The sequence below is a fragment of the Mustela lutreola genome, chromosome 15 (assembly GCF_030435805.1).
Source record: "Mustela lutreola isolate mMusLut2 chromosome 15, mMusLut2.pri, whole genome shotgun sequence".
In the NCBI taxonomy this organism is placed as follows: Eukaryota; Metazoa; Chordata; class Mammalia; order Carnivora; family Mustelidae; genus Mustela; species Mustela lutreola.
Window position 1 is genome coordinate 46,299,331 of NC_081304.1, and position 18,278 is coordinate 46,317,608.

At 46.8% G+C, this 18,278-nt stretch overlaps 1 protein-coding gene and 1 non-coding gene across 9 annotated transcripts in view; both read left to right on the top strand.

Annotated features, from left to right (window-relative positions):
* Positions 1 to 18,278, top strand: part of RAP1GAP2 (RAP1 GTPase activating protein 2) — a 236,673-nt gene that overhangs the window by 86,149 nt on the left and 132,246 nt on the right. The window lies entirely within an intron of this gene.
* Positions 1,236 to 1,339, top strand: LOC131817199 (U6 spliceosomal RNA). The gene has a single exon (XR_009348387.1). It is a non-coding gene; the product is annotated as a U6 spliceosomal RNA (small nuclear RNA).

Below are 18,278 nucleotides of genomic sequence, written 5' to 3' on the forward strand. Positions count from 1 at the left end.
GGTTGGGGTGGGGTGGACAGGTGTGTGTGTGTGGGGGGGTGTGCTGGAGCAGGCTATAGCTGCCCCACCTCTCTTAAGTGCTCCCAGACTCCAGGGTGGGTGTTTGGTCTGCGGAGTTTCTGCTTCCTCCCCACCCTCATCACAGGTCAGATTCAGACCCCATCTTTATCCTTTTCAGAAGGCTGGATCCATCCATCCATCTTCCCAGCACCTTTAATTGACAAGCTTATGCAGATGACCCTCCCAGCTGTTGGCCTTAAGGGATGAAGTGGTCCTGTGTAGCTTTGCAGTGATGGCCCCCAGGGTCCTTGTCATCTTCCTGCCCTCCCCAGGCTCCTTAGAAATATATTGGCATATTGGGGGAGGCAGGTGTGCCAGGGAGGATGGTAATGACACGGGTACCTCAAACGGCCCCAGAACCAGAAGACTCCAGTCACACTGTTGGTGGGTCCCGAGAACTCTGCTGAAAGCTCCAGCTTCGGTTTGCATCCTGGAGAAGTGACTGTGGTGCTCGTCAGCCTTTACCTGATGACTCCGTCTGGTAGTTGTGGGATAACCTGGAGGTTCTGCCTCTTTCTGACCATCTTCCAGGGACTCCACCGCTTGGGCTCCTTCAAAAACAATGGTGTGTTTGCAAGGGGGGATTGATTGGAGCAGGGTTCCAAGGAGGCACCTGAATGAAGCTTTCCTTGCAGATGGCGCTCTGGGGACCGCTCTAGTGGGAAATCTCCTTTCAAGTGATTTGACTTTTCAGATCTTGCTTCCTCGTCGCTGTGGCAGATTGGGGTCAGATCCGTAGCCCCACCTTGGTCATGTAGAAGTGGATGGGCGGGTGTGGGGGAGTGATGTCCTCTGAGGTAGAAAACAGGTACCATTCGTAGGAAGGGTTGAGGCAGAGAAACAGTCAAAATAGGTAGGTTCCAAATGGTGTGGATGTTGCTGTGTGCCCTTAAGAGTGACATTCTGAACTGGACAGAGGTCAGTTGGCATAAATGAAAAGACATCGTCTTCTTACAGGGAGTAGTTATTTTAAGACAACCCTCACCATGGGGTTTGTGAGGAGGAAAATATGAATTTCAGCAACCCCCCTGCGGCAGGCTCTGGGGGGCAGAACAGTGAATCTAAAGTCTCTGGGAGGCAGAGGAGGCAGAGGCAGAGTAATCCACACTCCTCTGTTGTGGGATATAATGTCTAGCGGGTTAGTCCCCTGTCGGTTATTAGAAAAAGTTCACCCCATGCTTGCTTCGGCAGCACATACGCTAAAATTGGAATCATACAGAGAAGATTAGCATGGTCCCTTGCACAAGCAAAAGTCCATCCCGAGCTTTTTTTTTTTTTAATTTTTTATTGTGGAAAATTTCACACGTGCACAAAAGTAGAGAGACTTGTGTAATATGATACCCCGTTTGAGCCATTGTCAACTCATGGCCAATCTTACCTCATTTATTTACCACCCCACTCCCCCACAAGATTATTTTGAAGTAAATCCCAGACAGGATATCATTTCATTCTTACATGTTTTGGTATACACCTTAAAGAAGTTTTCTAAGAAAATAGAACACTACCATATTGTACTCCCTGAGTTAACAGTAATTTCTTAATATCATATTTAATTAGTGTTCAAATTCCCCTAATTGTCTTATAAGTTTTTCAAAAAATTTTTTAAAGATTTTATTTATTTATTTGAGAGAGAGCATATGTGGTGTGGTGAGGGTTGGTTAGGATGGGTGAGGAGGGGCAAGTGGAGGAGAAGTAGGCTCCCCACTGAGGAGGGAGCCAGATATGGGGCTCGATTCCCGATCCCTGGACCCCAGGATCAGGACCTGAACTGAAGACAGACCTTTAACCAACTGAGCCACCCAGGTGCCCTTCAAATTTTTTTTTTTTTTTTTTTTTTGGCAGGATTCAAAAAACCCAGTGTAATTGGTCATATGTCACCTTATGAATTTTCTACTGCTACTTTCTTTTTTTTCATTATAATTTCTTTATTGGAGAAATTTGATCATCTTGGGGAGCTGCCCATAGTTAGGATTTTGTGGATGCTATCTCCTGGTGTCATCTAACGTGTTCTGCTGTCCCCTATGATATTGTAAGTCGGTATTTAGCTTTGAGGCTCTATCACTTTTTTTGTTTGTTTGTTTGTTTTGGGCAATACCTCACACTGGAGTTTTTTTTTTTTTTTTTTTTAAAGATTTTACTTATTTATTTGACAGAGATCACAAGTAGGCAGAGAGGCAGGCAGAGAGAGAGGAAGGGAAGCAGGCTCCCTGCTGAGCAGAGAGGCGGATGGATGCTGGGCTCTATCCCAGGACTCTGGGATCATGACCTGAGCCGAAGGCAGGCTTTAACCCACTGAGCCACCCAGGCATCCCTGATTGTCTGTTTTGGTGATGTTGGCAGTTGACTGATTTGTCCTTGGAGGTTGAAGGTTGGTGTCATGGAGGGTACTTGCCTTCTGCCACAGGAGATTTTGCGATAGGCCTATGAGCTGGCTGGATTCGGGGCCCGAGCCTCTGGAGCGCTGGAGGCCTGGCCTTGGAGTCCCAGAGTCAGTCCCAAGGCTGGAAGGGGTGCATGGCGGGAACTTATCTACTCCCCAGCCCTGGAACAGATGGCTGCTTGTTCTCTTCTTGGGAGGTGGCCGGGTCCTGCCCTTTGTGGAAAGGCCTGTTTCTTGGCCTCTCTTGTCTGATGTTTGAGTGCCATTTGGTTGGCTGTCATTGCTTTAAAGAACAAACATCTCCCTTTAGCCAGCTTCCCATTTTAGGCCTCACTGAGCACCTGGGAAGTTAGACACCTAGAGTTCAGGGAGAGAATTTAAGGGGTTTTGTGATTCCTTTGGAGCCACTGTTTTTGTCTCCTCTTTGGTGTCCCTACTCTTGTCCTCCTTATCTATTCTTATGGTGGCCAGAGTGGAGTTTTAAAAATTCAGGTAAAATCAAGTCTCTCCACTGTAGAAACCTCTCCATAGGCTTTCCATTATAATTTAAATGAAATCCAGACTCTGAAGCCCGGCCTGTATCCCCTGCCTTATTCTCTCTTGTTCTCTGACCTTACTTCCACTTTGCCTCTCACTCACTGTGGTCACTGTATTTCTGCTGCAAAGGCCTTTCTGTTTCTGGAACATGCCAAGCTTGTGCCTGCCCCAGGCCCTTTACATGTGCTGTTTATGGTGACTTAATTGAGTGGTGCTTTCTCATTGTGCCTGCTCTAGGCCCTTTACATGCACTGTTTATGGTGACTTAATTGAGTGGTGCTTCCTCATTGTTGGGTGTCAACTCAGTTGTCATCTCTTCTAAAAGGACTCCCCTGCCATCCAATCTGGGCAGCTCATTCCAGCCATCATTACTTTACCTTGATTTATTACCCCCATGGCTCTTATCATTAACTGGTATTATCTGGGTTATGTAATAAACAATTTACTGACCGTTCCCACCCCTAGAATGTGAGCTCTCTAAGAGCAGGGACTCTGCCTTTTTCACTCCTGGGTCCCCCATTGCCCGGAATAGGAAGTGCTTAGTAAATATTTGCTGTGTGAACGAATGGGTGCACATGAGACTCACTGACTCCACACCGCCTGTTCCCCCAGGTCCTCTTAATACTGCAGTGCCCTCTGCCACAGATTTCAAGGTGTCCTTTTCTTATGTGGGTTTGAGGTATTCTCCCCTTCTCTCTTCTTCGTTCCCCTTTGGACGAGATTTGGAGAGAAAGATAACTGATGATGTGTACATGCGGCGTGCCCTATTACTCTTCTGACTCCTGTCCTGTCCCTCTATGGTTAGGGAACACGTGAGGGTCCAGGCTCAGCTCCAGGGCTGTTCTGACACTGAGTTCCTAGATCTCAGGTCCTGGAGCTGCTGTCTGAGAGGCAGAGGCGGGCTCCCTTCATTCATGCCAAAGAGCGGGGGCCATTGGGTGTCTGAATTGGTGAACAGTCGCCATTAGTGAATATATGGTTTTTCTAAATGCAGTTCTATCTCTTTGGAGCCCGTGTGGTACACAGATGGCTGGTTACCAGGATGTTGCCAAATATAGGGCCTGCCAAGCCCGTTTGGTTAAACCAACGAAAATCACTTCTGGGCAGACGGGGTCTGCTGCACGGCTTAGGAATCTTCTCAGTTATTTTAAGTAGATGAGGCCCTCTTGCCCTCCCTACTCCCCGCCTGCCCTGCAAACTGAGTCTCTTTGCCTCCTGAATCCATAAAAAGTAAATGAGGTAGGCAAGATGATTTCAGGTGGACAAATGCCTTTTATCTTAATTGCTATTTTAAAAAATGAATTCTGGCAAGTGATACTGGTTTTCCATGTACGACGGTTACATAATATTTTCGAAAAGTAAATTTGTTTAAGTAAAAAATTGTGATCAATTTAAAGAGAAGTATCAAGAAAAGTAACAGTCAGGTGGTACATGGATTTGGGAAAAAATTGAGAAGATGATGTGGAAATGTCTGCAGTTTGGGGAGTACAGTGGGAAGGAAGGAGTCACTTTTCTCATATGGTCAAGTGGGCCCCCAACACTAGGGTCCTGGGGTTGTTGAACGTTGAATGGTTGTAACAAGCCAACATCTTTTGAGGCTTACTGTTTGCTAGGGTCGCATACCTGTCTTAATTACACTGGTTATTATCTTTGTTTTCCAGTAGAGACACAGAGGCTCAGATTTTGAGGAACACCTAGAGGGCAAAATCAGAGGGAGACGAACAGGGATTTTAACCCTGGTCTTTTGAGGTCCAGGGGCTGTCCTCTTAACTCTTCTATTATTTGGAACCCAGGATAAGCACTCACGCAGTGCCTGGCTTCTGAGAAGTTCCCCATACACGCTGCTGCTGTTCTCATGCAGGCACGGAAGTACAACAAATCTCAGGGCACAGCTCAGTGGATTTCCACATATGTATCCAGCTGTGTAGATACTGTCCACATCAAGACATAGAACTTTCCTGCACCCCAGCAGACTCCTCCTTCCCTCTCCACAGTCCAGTCACAGTCCAGTTAAAATTACTGTGGAGGCAGGCCCATTGCCTGGTATGTGGGGGACCTGGGGTCACCTTGGAACCCGTAATAAAAGGAAGCGTATATTTGGGAGTTTGTGAGTTGGGATTTCTTTTCTTTTTTTTTTTTTATTAAAGATTTTGTTTATTTTACAGCAGATCACAAGTAGGCATAGAGGTAGGCAGAGAGAGATGGGGAAGCAGGCTCCCTGCTGAGCAGAGAGCCCGACGTGGGGCTCAATCCCAGGACCCTGGGATCATGACCTGAGCTGAAGAGAGAGTCTTTAACCCACTGAGCCACCCAGTGGGTGGCACTTTTTTTTTTTTTAAAGTAGTTTCCATGCCCAGCGTGGAGCCCAATGCGAGGCTTGCACTTACAACCCTGAGATTGAGATCTGAGCCCAGATCAAGAGTCAGACACTTAACTGACTAAGCCATCCAGGGGCCCCTGTGAGTTGGCAATTCTAAGTGGGGAACCCTAGTTCGACCCTGAAGAAGAAGGTGTCAAAGAATCCACATTGACTTCTAGGGGTGGGTGAGCTTGGTTTCACCTTCCCCTCTCCTTCTCGACACACTCTGTAGGAACCTGGAGCCAATGCTGTGTTTATTCACTGTCCTTGGAGCAAGGGTGGGTTGAAAAATTGTCACTTGCTTTTAAGCTTATCAGTTATGAACACTCTGTTTCGTGAAAGTTGGAACAGTAGCCAAGTCCTTGCCAGAGCCCTCTAGGGGTGGGCTGACCCTGCCAGGCCTCAGGGTTAGTCTGTTTCTCCAAAGGAGGGAGCAGTCCTGTTGATTGAGCCCCCTCCCCCTTTCCATGTATTTACTGTAAAGATCTTTACCGACCACTGAATATGGGGGGCAGAATAAGGAGGCTGTGCAGATGCCTGTGGTCATGAGCTCTTCCTCGTTGGGTACAGCAGCTTGAAACAGCCCCCAAGCAAGTCACACCTCTCCCCTGGTTTGCAGGACAGATCCCTAGTAAGGGATCTCATTCCCCCATCCCCACCCCCATGCTCTAACACCACACAGTCTTGTCTGCAGGGAGTGGGACAACAGCAGCCTGGCACCTGGGAGTTTGCCAGGTGTATGAGGCCGAGGTGGGATGTGGCCCATGCCGAGTCCTCAAAGCTTCACGAAGTCTCTGTTCTGAGTGCTGGGATACAGCAGGGAATGGCACAGGTGCACAACCCTGCGCATTCTCCCAGGGCTTTATTAGGCCTACATGCGTTTTTCCCTTTTAAATGGATATTTTTTAAAATTGGAAGGTTCTGTGTTACCGGTGGTTTTTTCCGTCTTCTCTTGAGAAATCAGAAGCTTTGGCAACATTGGCTAGGCCTCTCTTTCTGCATCACATCTAAACTCTCAGCACCCAGCTTAGTGTGGGATTGGTCCCTTTCTGCTCACCGTTGCACCACCACCTGGCCACATCTGGCAGTGCCCGTGCCCCTTCCCCCATCCCCAGGGATTGGATGTACAGTGTGCGAAGCACAGGGGTCAGGAGCTCCAGATGGGGCCAGGTTCCAGCCCTCAATGCCTTTGGTTTGGGGCAGGTCCATTGTGATTGGAAGTGAGGGTTCCCTGCAGGAGGTGGGCTGCAGAATGGCCGCTGTTAATTTGTCTTTAGATGTTCCTCCTCCCTTTCCTTCCCTTATTACCCCTAAGGAAAATAACAGAAGTATGGGAGGTTATGTGTTAACAGTATAAAAAGTCAGGAATCATGAGAGAAGTACTGGGCTGGGAGCTCCTGTTGGGTCTGTGGTGGGCATGGCACGAGGCTGGCACCTGGGGCTCAGGCATCCCGTTCTCTGCACCACACTTACTATCACCATCTATGTTTTTCATAGAGGAGAAAGCTGAGGTTCAAATGGGGTGACATTTTCAGTGTCCTCCAGCTCATACAGCAGAGCTGGGAATCCAACCCAGATCTGCCTGATGCCAAACCCTGTGCCTTTTCATCCATTTCCAATTTCATGGTGACCCCGGCTGAGTTACTTGACCTCTCTGCCCTTGACTTTCACTCTCTACGAGGTGGATGATGATGTCACTCAGGTGTGTGAAAATGCTTCAAAACCTGAAGAATCATGGCACCTGAACACATTCTCATTATTTTTTAAGGAAGAGATTGGACTGGTTTCTCAGGCAACTGGGCTTCTTTTGAATATGCGGCTGAAGCTGGGGCAAGGGAGAGGGCAGTGGAGGCTAGATTGGGGGAAAGTCTGATTTACCAGGCTTTAGATAAGCTGAAAGGGCTCTTGGCTGCCGTCCTCGCTAATTAGAACAGAAATTTCTGCTTCTCTATGAGAACAGGAAGGTCTGGGCTGGAGCCTGGGTTACCTGTGCCATCTGTATTTTAATAGAACATTTATTTTAATAAGATTTAATCCGAGATGCAAAGATGGAAGGAGTGTGTAAATCAAGAGATGACTGAAACAGGCTGTCTGAAAACGAGATCTTCCAATGTGCCAGGAAGGGCTTTTGAGTGTGACATCAACAAAGGCCAGTTACTGATAGCTGAGAAGGTCCCCCAAGGGCACAACCGCGTGGTGGCAGGACACAGCCTGTGGTGCAAGCCATGGGAATGGGGACACCTGGCTTTCACAGCTTAGTTCCTCTGGCCCCACTCCTCCCTTTCTGGAAAGCATTCCCATCCATCCCTACAGGATTCACCTGTCTTTCTCCTCCATGAATGCAAACACAGGCAGCAGTCCTGCCTAGAAGCGGACTGTGCTCCAAATGTTCATTTGTGTGGTTTCAAGTCACTTCCCTCAATGTTTGTGGAGTGCCAGCTGTGTACCAGTCCTTGGACAAACAGGGTCCAGGAGGAGAGTAAGATACTCTCCCTGCCTTAAGCCACCTGTGCTCCAGAGGAGAAACCAGACACATACTGTGAACCCCATACAGAAGATGGGGCGTCCTGGAGAAGAGGTATAAGACACTCTGGCACTCTGGAGGTCAACAGAAAGAGGGACCCCCCCCCCCCCCAAGGAGGGCTTCATGGGATTGGCGGCATTTAAGGTGGGCCATGGCGACTGTACAACATTTCTGAAGAGAGATCAAGTGGGGAAGTACATTCTAGTTAAATGGTACAGTCTACGCAAAGGGACAGAGGTAGGGAGAGCAGGGGACCTGTTCAGAACTCAGTTAGACTGTGGTGTGGATTTCATATTGGGCAATAGAGGGAAACGAGGCTGTCAGGGTCACCTGAGGCTACTTTGTGGTTGGTTATAAATGCCAAGGAGTGAAGGACGGGTTAGGCTTCTCTGTTCCCTGCCCCCCCAAACTCATGTGGCAGTTTGGTACCCTAGTTGGCATAGAAAAACAGAATTAGTCAGCATTACAGTTGAAATAACTTCTATTGTAATTCTTCTTATGAAGGTTTGGGGCTAGAGGGTCTTTGAGTTGGAGTAGTAGTACCCCCAAAATAACTCTTCTGACTGACAGTTTAGGTAAATGAGTCAGGAATCTTTTGGTTGCAAGAGACCCCAATCCTAATTAACCTAAAGGAGGAGAGAAATTTTATTGCTTTAGGTAATTGGAAGGTTCATGGGGGACAGATTCAGGTATGACTGGATCCAAGGCTGGAATCATTCTCTCTCCCCATCTCGGAGCTGTTCTTTCTTTTGGATTGGCTTCATCCTGGGCTAGGTTATCCACAAAGAAAGATGATGGCTGTGCCAGGCTTACATTCTGCCAGTTTAGCAACACCAACAGGAAGAGCAAATCTGTTTTCTAGTAATTTTAGCAGGAGTCCCAGGGATGACTCACACTGGGCACAGTGGCTCATGTGCCCATCCCTGAACTTTGGTTATAGGGCTTGGATACGCTGATTAGTTGAGTCTGGGTGTTGTGTCCCCTCCTGGTTCTAGGGATGGTGTCACCTGGACTGAGAAAAAAGGAGGGGCAGGTCACCTAGGGACATTCGATGTGTTGCTGTCAGTAGACCAGGGAATGGACACTGGTCAGGAAAACCCAGGAGCTGTCCACTCTGCTGGCCCTGGTGGCTTCACTGGTGTTGGTCTTTGCTCAGTCTTGTCCACTTGGTTGGTTGCTGCAGGGGCTAGCACTCTCCCAGATGCCCCCTTCTGCCTCTGATGGGTGAGGTGTTCTCTCTTCCCTGACATAGCCTGTTGGATCCCCAACGTTATCAAACACACTCCTTGGGACCCCTTTCCCAAGAGTCCATTGTGAACATTGAGGCAGTCAGATGTGTGACTGAGTGAAACCTTGTCTGGGAGAATGGCCTGGCATTGCTCAGGGTTGCTGCTCAGCTTTGGGGTTGAATGATGCTTCCCCGTCCTCTTTTGCTGTTGCTTTGTGGGGCTCATTTCCCCCTCAATCTGGAAACTCTGGATTCCTTCCATTTAGATTGCCTCTTCCTCTGGCCATCTAGCCGATGGGTGCTCTTGGTCCCAAGGTCCTGGTGGACTCTCCATGATCCATTCTCCTGCCGGAGGCCCAGGCCCAGCAGAGATCTCAGGGATATGAGAGGTAGGGACCCCTAGATTACAAGGAAATGACTGCAGCAGGGTGGAGGGGCAGCCTGAAGCCTCAGGGAAAAAACCAAGGGGAGGTAGTACTGTGTATGATCCTGAAGGTACATGGTGTTCAGACTGTGGTCCTCAGTTTCCCTATCTGTGAAATAGGAGTAGGGCTAATGAATGATTTTACTTGTGGATTGCAAGGACTTGAACATTATCTGCTCACCCATGTTTATAGCAATATTACTCAGAACAGATAAAAGTGGGAGCTACTCAAGTGTCCTTCTGCAGGGGACTGGATGATAAACAAAATGTGGCATATCCATACAAAATATTATTCAGCTGTACAATGGAATGGAATTCCAATCCACCATTTACGAACCTGGAAAACATTAAGCTAAGTGATGAAGCCAGACACAGGACAGAAGTTGCTTGGTTTCATTTGTACAATGTACTTAGCAATAGATGAAAGCATAGAGACAGAAAGTAGAATAGAGTTAACAGGGTGTGGGGAAGAGTTATTATTATTTTTTAAATATCTTATTTATTTATTTGATATAGAGAGCGAGATCACAAGGAGGCAGAGAGGGAGGCAGAGAGAGAGGGGGAAGCAGGCTCCCCACAGAGCAGAGAGCCCAATGCGGGGCTTGATCCCAGGAGATCATGACTGGAGCTGAAGGCAGAGGTTTAACCCACTGAGCCACCCAGGCACCCCATGAGTTATTGTTCAGTGGATTAGAAATTCTTTTGGTAATGATGAAAAGATTCTGGAAATGGATGGCTTCGATGGCTGTGTAATGCTGAATGCCACTGAACTGCATACTCAGAAATGGCTATGGTAAAAGGAAAACATCTTATTCAGACCCTAATATGTAAAAAAGATAAAAGAGAGTGTTTCCTTGGTCAGAGATGGGGCAGGCAGGTGGGGCTAGCTCTAGTCTGGTCTCTATGAAAACCCAGATATATTTGGGGCCAGAGTGTCCTGGGACTCCTGGGAAGCAAGGGCTGCTCTCCTCTATAGGCCATGTTCTGAAGTTGACGGTCCCCAAGACCTTTGTCCTTCCAAGTCCAACCCCCCCTTCTCCATTGGTCCTGTGTTGATAAGGGAGAAGGCTCTGGAGAGAGTGGACCACCTTGTGTGAGCTCTCCTTTTAGCCCAGTCTTTTCTGTTCCTGCTGCTGAGGACTCATGGACAGGTGTTTGCCAGTGCCTTGTAGGGTGTTCCTTGGAGGCCAAGGGGACTGGTACTGGGTGGGTGAGGACTTCTGGGGGCTCAGCTTGGGTTCCAGGAGGAATGTGGAGAGAAGAGTCTTGGCTCTGAGCTGACCTTTGGGCACAGACCAGAGCCTGTGGCCACACGATGGAAGGCTTGGGTTTAGTGTCAACAACATGGATGCCTTCAGTGACCTGCTAGCCAGCCCTGAGATGGGGAACAGCCACTCCAGCATCTGCTGTCCCCACGGAGCAGGCCTCAGGGTTGGACCTCTCTGCTGTCCCTTTGCATGAGCTTAGAACCTTCCTCTGAGCATTTTCTGGGCTGCTTCTTGCCCATCTGATTTTTTTTAAAGAAATGTTTATTATATTTTTAAAATCCATGTTCTTTGCAGAAAATTTGGAAAACACAGAAAAGTACAAAGACTAAAATAAAAGTCATCTGCAATCCCAGATGGGGGATTGCAGAGATAACCACTATTAACATTTAATATATTTTCTTCTGGTCTTTTTTCTCCCTAAACATATATCCTCCCACACAGTGTATTTACATCTGCATCTACATCTGTTTTTTTTTTGTTTTATAACAAAATTGGGATTATACTTTAGATACAGTATATTAGTCAGGACTCTTGGGGGCAAGTGACAGAAGCCCAGGTTGAATTAATCAAACAAAAATAAGGGGATTTATTGGCAATCATAACCCATCTATAGAAAAGTCTGGGCCTCAGGAACAGCTGGATCCAGGACTTTTGAGCAGTCTCTTGATTCTGTCTTTTGTGTCTCTGTCTCTCTTTGTGTTGACTGCATTCTCTTGGGTCATCTCTACATATGATGTTGAAACCATGGTTACAGACCACTGTGGGCTTAACATTTTAATGCTTTTCCCTCCAGAGAGCAAAAAAACCCCTCCTTTCTACCAGCTCCAGTTAGACAACCCCCAAGGAGTGCTGATTGGCTTGGATCACACGCTGATCTCTGCATTAATCTATGTGTGCAGGTGGGGTTGGGGGTTTATGATTGAGTCAGGGGCTCATTATATCTGAGTCAGGGGCTTATTCCTGCGGCTGGTGTGAGTATTGTGACTGTAAACATCCTTTCCACTGCGAGAGGATCAGCTCTCTGAAGTAAAGGTGGAGAGTTTCATTATCAGATGAAGGGATAAAGTGAGTTGGGCGGGCAGAAACCAGAATCCGAAGTTGCCTTGGTGTTGGTTCCAGCCCTGGCGAACTGGAGAGTGGGCATGTGGGCCCTCACTCTCATACCAATTTAATGAAAGATGGATTGAGACCATCCCATGAGCAGTACAGTTTGGCAACCATTATGCATGCACATATCCCCTTTGAACCAGAGATCTGCCTTTGGGAATTTATCCAGCACCTGTATTTCCACATGTGTGGAACAGTATTATACAAGATCATTCATTGCAGTATTAGTTGAAATAGTGAGACATTGGAAACCACCAAATGCCTAGTGATAGTGAACTGGGCACTGGACTGCTGTGTTATTTGAAAAAGAATAAGGACGTTTTCTATGGACCAAGATAAAGTTCTCCCAAGATACTTGGAGTAAAGAAAGCAAGGTGCAGAATGGAATGTACAATGTACTATTTTTATGTGTGTGTGTGTGTGTGTGTGTGTGTGTGTGTGTGTAGAAAAGGGGGAAAATAGGGTTGTTATGTTGGGTTATATTTGCATAAACTGGAGAAGGACGTGTAGAAACCATTTCACTGGGTTGGGGGTGGAGAGCTGGACGGATTGGGACAAGGATAAGACCATGCCTTTCACCTTATACCATCAAATAAATTGTGGATTTTGAACTACATTCAAGTATTACTCAAAAATCAATGTATCAGTTTCCTTTTGGGGTAATAGGCAAGTTTCAGAACCAGACCCTCCTTTGTGGTAATGTATTGAACCAGTCACTGAATTGTATACTTTAAAGTGGTCAAGCTAGGAAATTTGGTGTATATTTTACCACAATTTTTTTTTAAAGATTTTATTTATTTATTTGACAGACAGAAATCACAAGTAGGAAGAGAGGCAGGCAGAGAGAGAGAGAGGGAAGCAGGCTCCCTGCTGAGCAGAGAGCCCAATGCGGGACTCGATCCCAGGACCCTGAGATCATGACCTGAGCCGAAGGCAGCGGTTTAACCCACTGAGCCACCCAGGCGCCCCCCACAATTTTAAGAGTAAAAAAAAAGTCAACAGACCAAAAGAGTGGAAAAACAAAAAAAATAAATATAGAAACCTCACAGAGTGTGAGCTCTGGAGTCAGGTGACCTGTGTTCAGATCTTGCCGTAGCTACTTTGTAGCTCTGGGACTGTGGGTAAATGGCTTCATTTCTAGAGGATTGGTTTAGTCATTTGTGAAGTATAGATAATAAAAGAGTCAATATTCTGAAGGTTGCATGAGATGTTAGGGATTTTTTTTTTTTAAATTTCTTTTCAGCGTAACAGTATTCATTGTTTTTGCACCACACCCAGTGCTCCATGCAATCCGTACCCTCTCTAATATTCACCACCTGGTTACCCCAACCTCCCACCCCCCGCCCCTTCAAAACCCTCAGATTGTTTTTCAGAGTCCATAGTCTCTCATGGTTCACCTCCCCTTCCAATTTCCCCCAACTCCCTTCTCCTCTCCATCTCCCCTTGTCCTCCATACTATTTGTTATGCTCCACAAATAAATGAAACCATATGATAATTGACTCTCTCTGCTTGACTTATTTCACTCAGCATAATCTCTTCCAGTCCTGTCCATGTTGCTACAAAAGTTGGGTATTCATCCTTTCTGATGGAGGCATAATACTCCATAATGTATATGGACCACATCTTCCTTATCCATTCGTCCGCTGAAGGGCATCTTGGTTCTTTCCACAGTTTGGTGACTGTGGCCATTGCTGCTATAAACATTGGGGTACACATGGCCCTTCTTTTCACGACATCTGTATCTTTGGGGTAAATCCCAGTAATGCAATTGCGGGGTCATAGGGAAGATCTATTTTTAATTTCTTGAGGAATCTCCACACTGTTTTCCAAAGTGGCTGCACCAACTTGCATTCCCACCAACAGTGTAAGAGGGTACCCCTTTCTCCACATCCTCTCCAACTCATGTTGTTTCCTGTCTTGCTAATTTTGTCCACTCTAACTGGTGTAAGGTGGTATCTCAGTGTGGTTTTAATTTGAATCTCCCTGATGGCTAGTGATGATGAACATTTTTTCATGTTTCTGATAGCCATTTGTATGTCTTCATTGGAAAAGTGTCTGTTCGTATCTTCTGCCCATTTTTTTTATATGATTGTCTGTTTTGTGTGTGTTGAGTTTGTGGAGTTCTTTATAGATCCTGGAATAAACCTAACCAAACAGGTAAAGGAACTGTACCCGAGGAACTACAGAACACTCATGAAAGAAATTGAAGAAGACACAAAAAGATGGAAGACCATTCCATGCTCTTGGATCGGAAGAATAAACATTGTTAAAATATCTATACTGCCTAGAGCAATCCATATTTTTAATGCCATTCCGATCAAAATTCCACCGGTATTTTTCAAAGAGCTGGAGCAAATAATCCAAAAATTTGTATGGAATCAGAAGAGACCCCGAATCTCTAAGGAAATGTTGAAAAACAAAAATAAAGCTGGGGGCTTCACGTTACCTGATTTCAAGCTTTACTACAAAGCTGTGATCACCAAGACAGCATGGTACTGGCATGAAAACAGACACATAGACCAGTGGAATAGAGTAGAGAGCCCAGATATGGACTCTGAACTCTATGGTCAAATAATCTTTGACAAAACAGGAAAAAATATACAGTGGAAAACAGGCAGTCTCTTCAATAAATGGTGCTGAGAAAACTGGACAGCTATATGTAGAAGAATGAAACTCCCATTCTCTTACACCATACACAAAGATAAACTCAAAATGGATAAAAGACCTCAACGTGAGACAGGAATCCATCAGAATCCTAGAGGAGAACATAGGCAGTAATCTCTTCGATATCAGCCACAGCAACTTCTTTCAAGATATGTCTCCAAAGGCAAAGGAAACAAAAGCGAAAATAAACTTTTGGGACTTCATCAAAATCAAAAGCTTCTGCACAGCAAAGGAAACAGTCAAGAAAACAAAGAGGCAACCCAGGGAATGGGAGAAGATATTTGCAAATGACAGTACAGACAAAAGGTTGATATCTAGGATCTATATAGAGACGTTAGGGATAAAGAATGATGCCTGGGAATGGTGGGCCTCCCCCTGTGAGTTAGCTCTGGAGGAAGGGCAGGATAGCCAGGAGAGCCTTACCACCTTCCCTCTCACTGGTTGGAACATTTGCATTTTAATGGAGACTTGTGAAGACTGAAAACAGTCTGGACTCAAAGGGAGGAATGGTTGGAATTTCAGAAAAATTTATAGCTCCTGTCTGGGGAAAATTAGGTCTTTTCATTTCCTGGGGAGAGTTTAACTTTTACCTTATCCTCCCAGTGGCCCCAGGTGGTTGGGTTGGAAGCTGGAGAATAAATGCCCTGCCAGGGAAAGAGGGTGAGCTAGGAGAAGGGAGAAAAAACAGTTCAGGTTCACACCCCAGACGGGCAGAGCCTGAACTAGCTGAGAGGTCCAAACCTGAAGGTTTGAAACTGGAGAAAATGAGGCAGCTGATGTAGGAAAGACATTAGGCTTTGGAGCCGATGGCCAAGATAGAATTCTTGAGACATCTTTGGTGCAAAAAGGTGGTTTTATTAAAGCACGGGGACAGGGCCTGTGGACAGCAAGAGCTGGGCTGGGGTTGTGAGGAGTGGCCCATTATACACTGTCCAGTTGGGAGGGAGTTAGGGATGGCATAAGCCTTCCAAATATTTTGGAAACAAGGTTTCCAGGATCCTGAGGGGTCTAGTTCTTGTTGGGAAAAGGTCATTTATTACTGTTTGGTAAATCCTCAGTCATGAGACCCTTCCAATGTATATTGGTGGGTCCTATGCTTGGGGGATGATTTGCCAATGTGTATCTTGGGGTGGGGTGGGTAGAGATAAAGGAAGTTTCTGAAGGAATTTTTTTTTTTTTTTAAAGACTTTATTTATTTATTTGACAGAGAGAAATCACAAGTAGGTAGAGAGACAGGCAGAGAGAGAGAGAGGAGGAAGCAGGCTCCCTGCTGAGCAGAGAGCCCGATGCGGGACTCGATCCCAGGACCCTGAGATCATGACCTGAGCCGAAGGCAGCGGCTTAACCACTGAGCCACCCAGGCGCCCTCTGAAGGAATTTTTTAAAAAAGATTTTTATTTATTTATTTGACAGACAGAAATCACAGGTAGGCAGAGAGGCAGGCAGAGAGAGGAAGGGAAGCAGGCTCTCTGCTAAGCAGAGAGCCCGATGTGGGGCTCGATCCCAGGACCCTGGGATCATGACCCGAGCCGAAGGCAGATGCTTTAACCCACTGAGTCACACAGGTGCCCCTGAAGGAATTTTTATATGTTTAAGCAGACTTGCAGGATCCTGGAGGGTCGGGCTAAGATTGCCTTTGCTCTTAGCAAAGAATCAGCGTCAAGGCAGCTGAGTCCCTAGAGGACAGCCACTCTGCCTCTTTCAAGGACTTGTCAATGGGCTGCAAGTAGTAAGGATATGTAATAATTTTTCTTCTGCCTTTGTTTCCCACATCAGTTGCCATGGCAAACCAATGAGCGCTGACTTCCCTCAGCCCCATATGCACCTGCAGCCACTGCTCTCGCTGATCACCTTCATGGCGAAGCTTCCAGAAGACCTTCTTTGGCTTTGCTCCCCATCACACCTCATGGCTGCCTTTTTGCCCTCTGCTTAGTCATTTGACACAGCTTAATCCTCCCTCCTCCTCTTCCTCGGACCTGCATGGGTTGTGCCCAGGCTCTTTCCTCTTCTCTGTCTCCCTCAGTGGTGATCCCCCTCGGTGTCTGAAAGGCATTCCCGAAGTGGCAGGTGCACAGTGAAATTCCTGCTCTCTCTCTAACTCCCTACTCATCCCTCCTGTGGCCTTCCCCAGCTCAGTCTCTTAGACCAAACTCTTGGAGTCACCCTTGACTTCTCTGGATTGTTCTTATTCGCCACATCCGATCTGTCAAATCCTGTTGGCTGTACCTTTGTACTCATCCAGAGTCTGACCACCTCCTATCATCTCTGTAACCATCAACGCGGTGCAGCCCATTGGTCGCTCTCACCCTGTGCAATCGAGGTGACTTTTTAGCGGGCCTCCCTGCTCCCAAGCTTTGCCCCCTTACAGTTCTCAACACTGCAGTCTGGGTGATCTTTTGAACCTGTAAGTCAGGTCACATCTCTGTTCTGCTCACAGCTCTGCCTTCCGTGGCTTCCTGTTTCTTCAGGGTCGAAGCTAGCGTTCTGACCCTGGTCACAGGCTCCCTGTGATTTCTTTGCCCTCTGCTCCTATTCTTTACTCTTTGTTCTCTCTTCACTGGCCATACCGGCCTCTCAGCTAAGGTATGCTTTTGCTTCAGGATCATTGTGCTTGCTGTTACTTTTCCCTGGGATGCTTTTCCCCAGCCACCCTCCCTCCTTGCTTCCTGGCTGCTTTCGGATCTTCTCTCTGATGTCATCTTCTCATTGCGGGCTTCTCTGATGACCCCAGTTAGAATTGCAAACTGTTCTGTGCTTTATTTTTCCTCCTAGCGTTTGTCATCACTTGATAGGCTTCTTATTTAAAATTTTTATTTTCATTTATTTATTTAAACTTTTTATTATCTCTTTCCTCCACTAGAATACGAGCTCCACAGGGCAGAGGTTTTTGTCTGTTTTGTTCACTCTTCTCTCTCCATTGCCTAGAACAGTGCCAGGTACGTAGAAGATGCTCAATAAAAATTGAGTGATTGAATGAAAGAAATTTGGTTTTCATAGTGAGGGTAATAGGATGACATTTCAAGGCCTTATGCAGCAGGCTCATATGATCAGATTTACATTTTGAAGGGTCACTCAAGCTCCTGGGAAAAAGTTATTGGAGTGGGACAAGAGTGGGATTGTGGGGATTGGTTAGGAAGATGTCCTAACCAATGGCTTTGAGATGATGGTGGGGGAGGGATAGAGGGACATTGATGGACCTGGGAGGAATGCAGGAGGCAGAATGAAGGGATCATGGATTGTTAGAGCTGTACTTCTCAAACTTTACTGTGTGTGTAGCTCACATGGTCATCTTGTCAAAATGCAGATTCCCATTGGCCGGTCTGGGGTGGGCCTGAGAACCTGCATTTAGGCCAGCTTCCAGATGATGCTCCTGCTGCTGGTCCATGACACACCTTGTCTATTAGGGGATGGATATCAGGCCTAAGGCAGGAGAAGGAGTCAGGAGTGCTCAGTGCCTTTGTTTGGGAGACAGAACTTGGGAGGAGGAACTGGTGGGGGGGAAATGACATCACTTCTGGGCATGTTGATTTTGAGACTAGTGAGATCCCAAGTGGAGATGTTCAGTTTGCATTGGGGTCTGAAGCTCAGAGGAGATGCCCGAGCGGGAGACAGACAGTGGGGAGTCCTCACAGGAACGCCACAGGCAGCCCCCGTATAGGTGAGACTGAGTGGGGGAGAGGCTACACCAAGGGACATCAGGGCTGAGGGAACCCTTGCTTTTGGAAG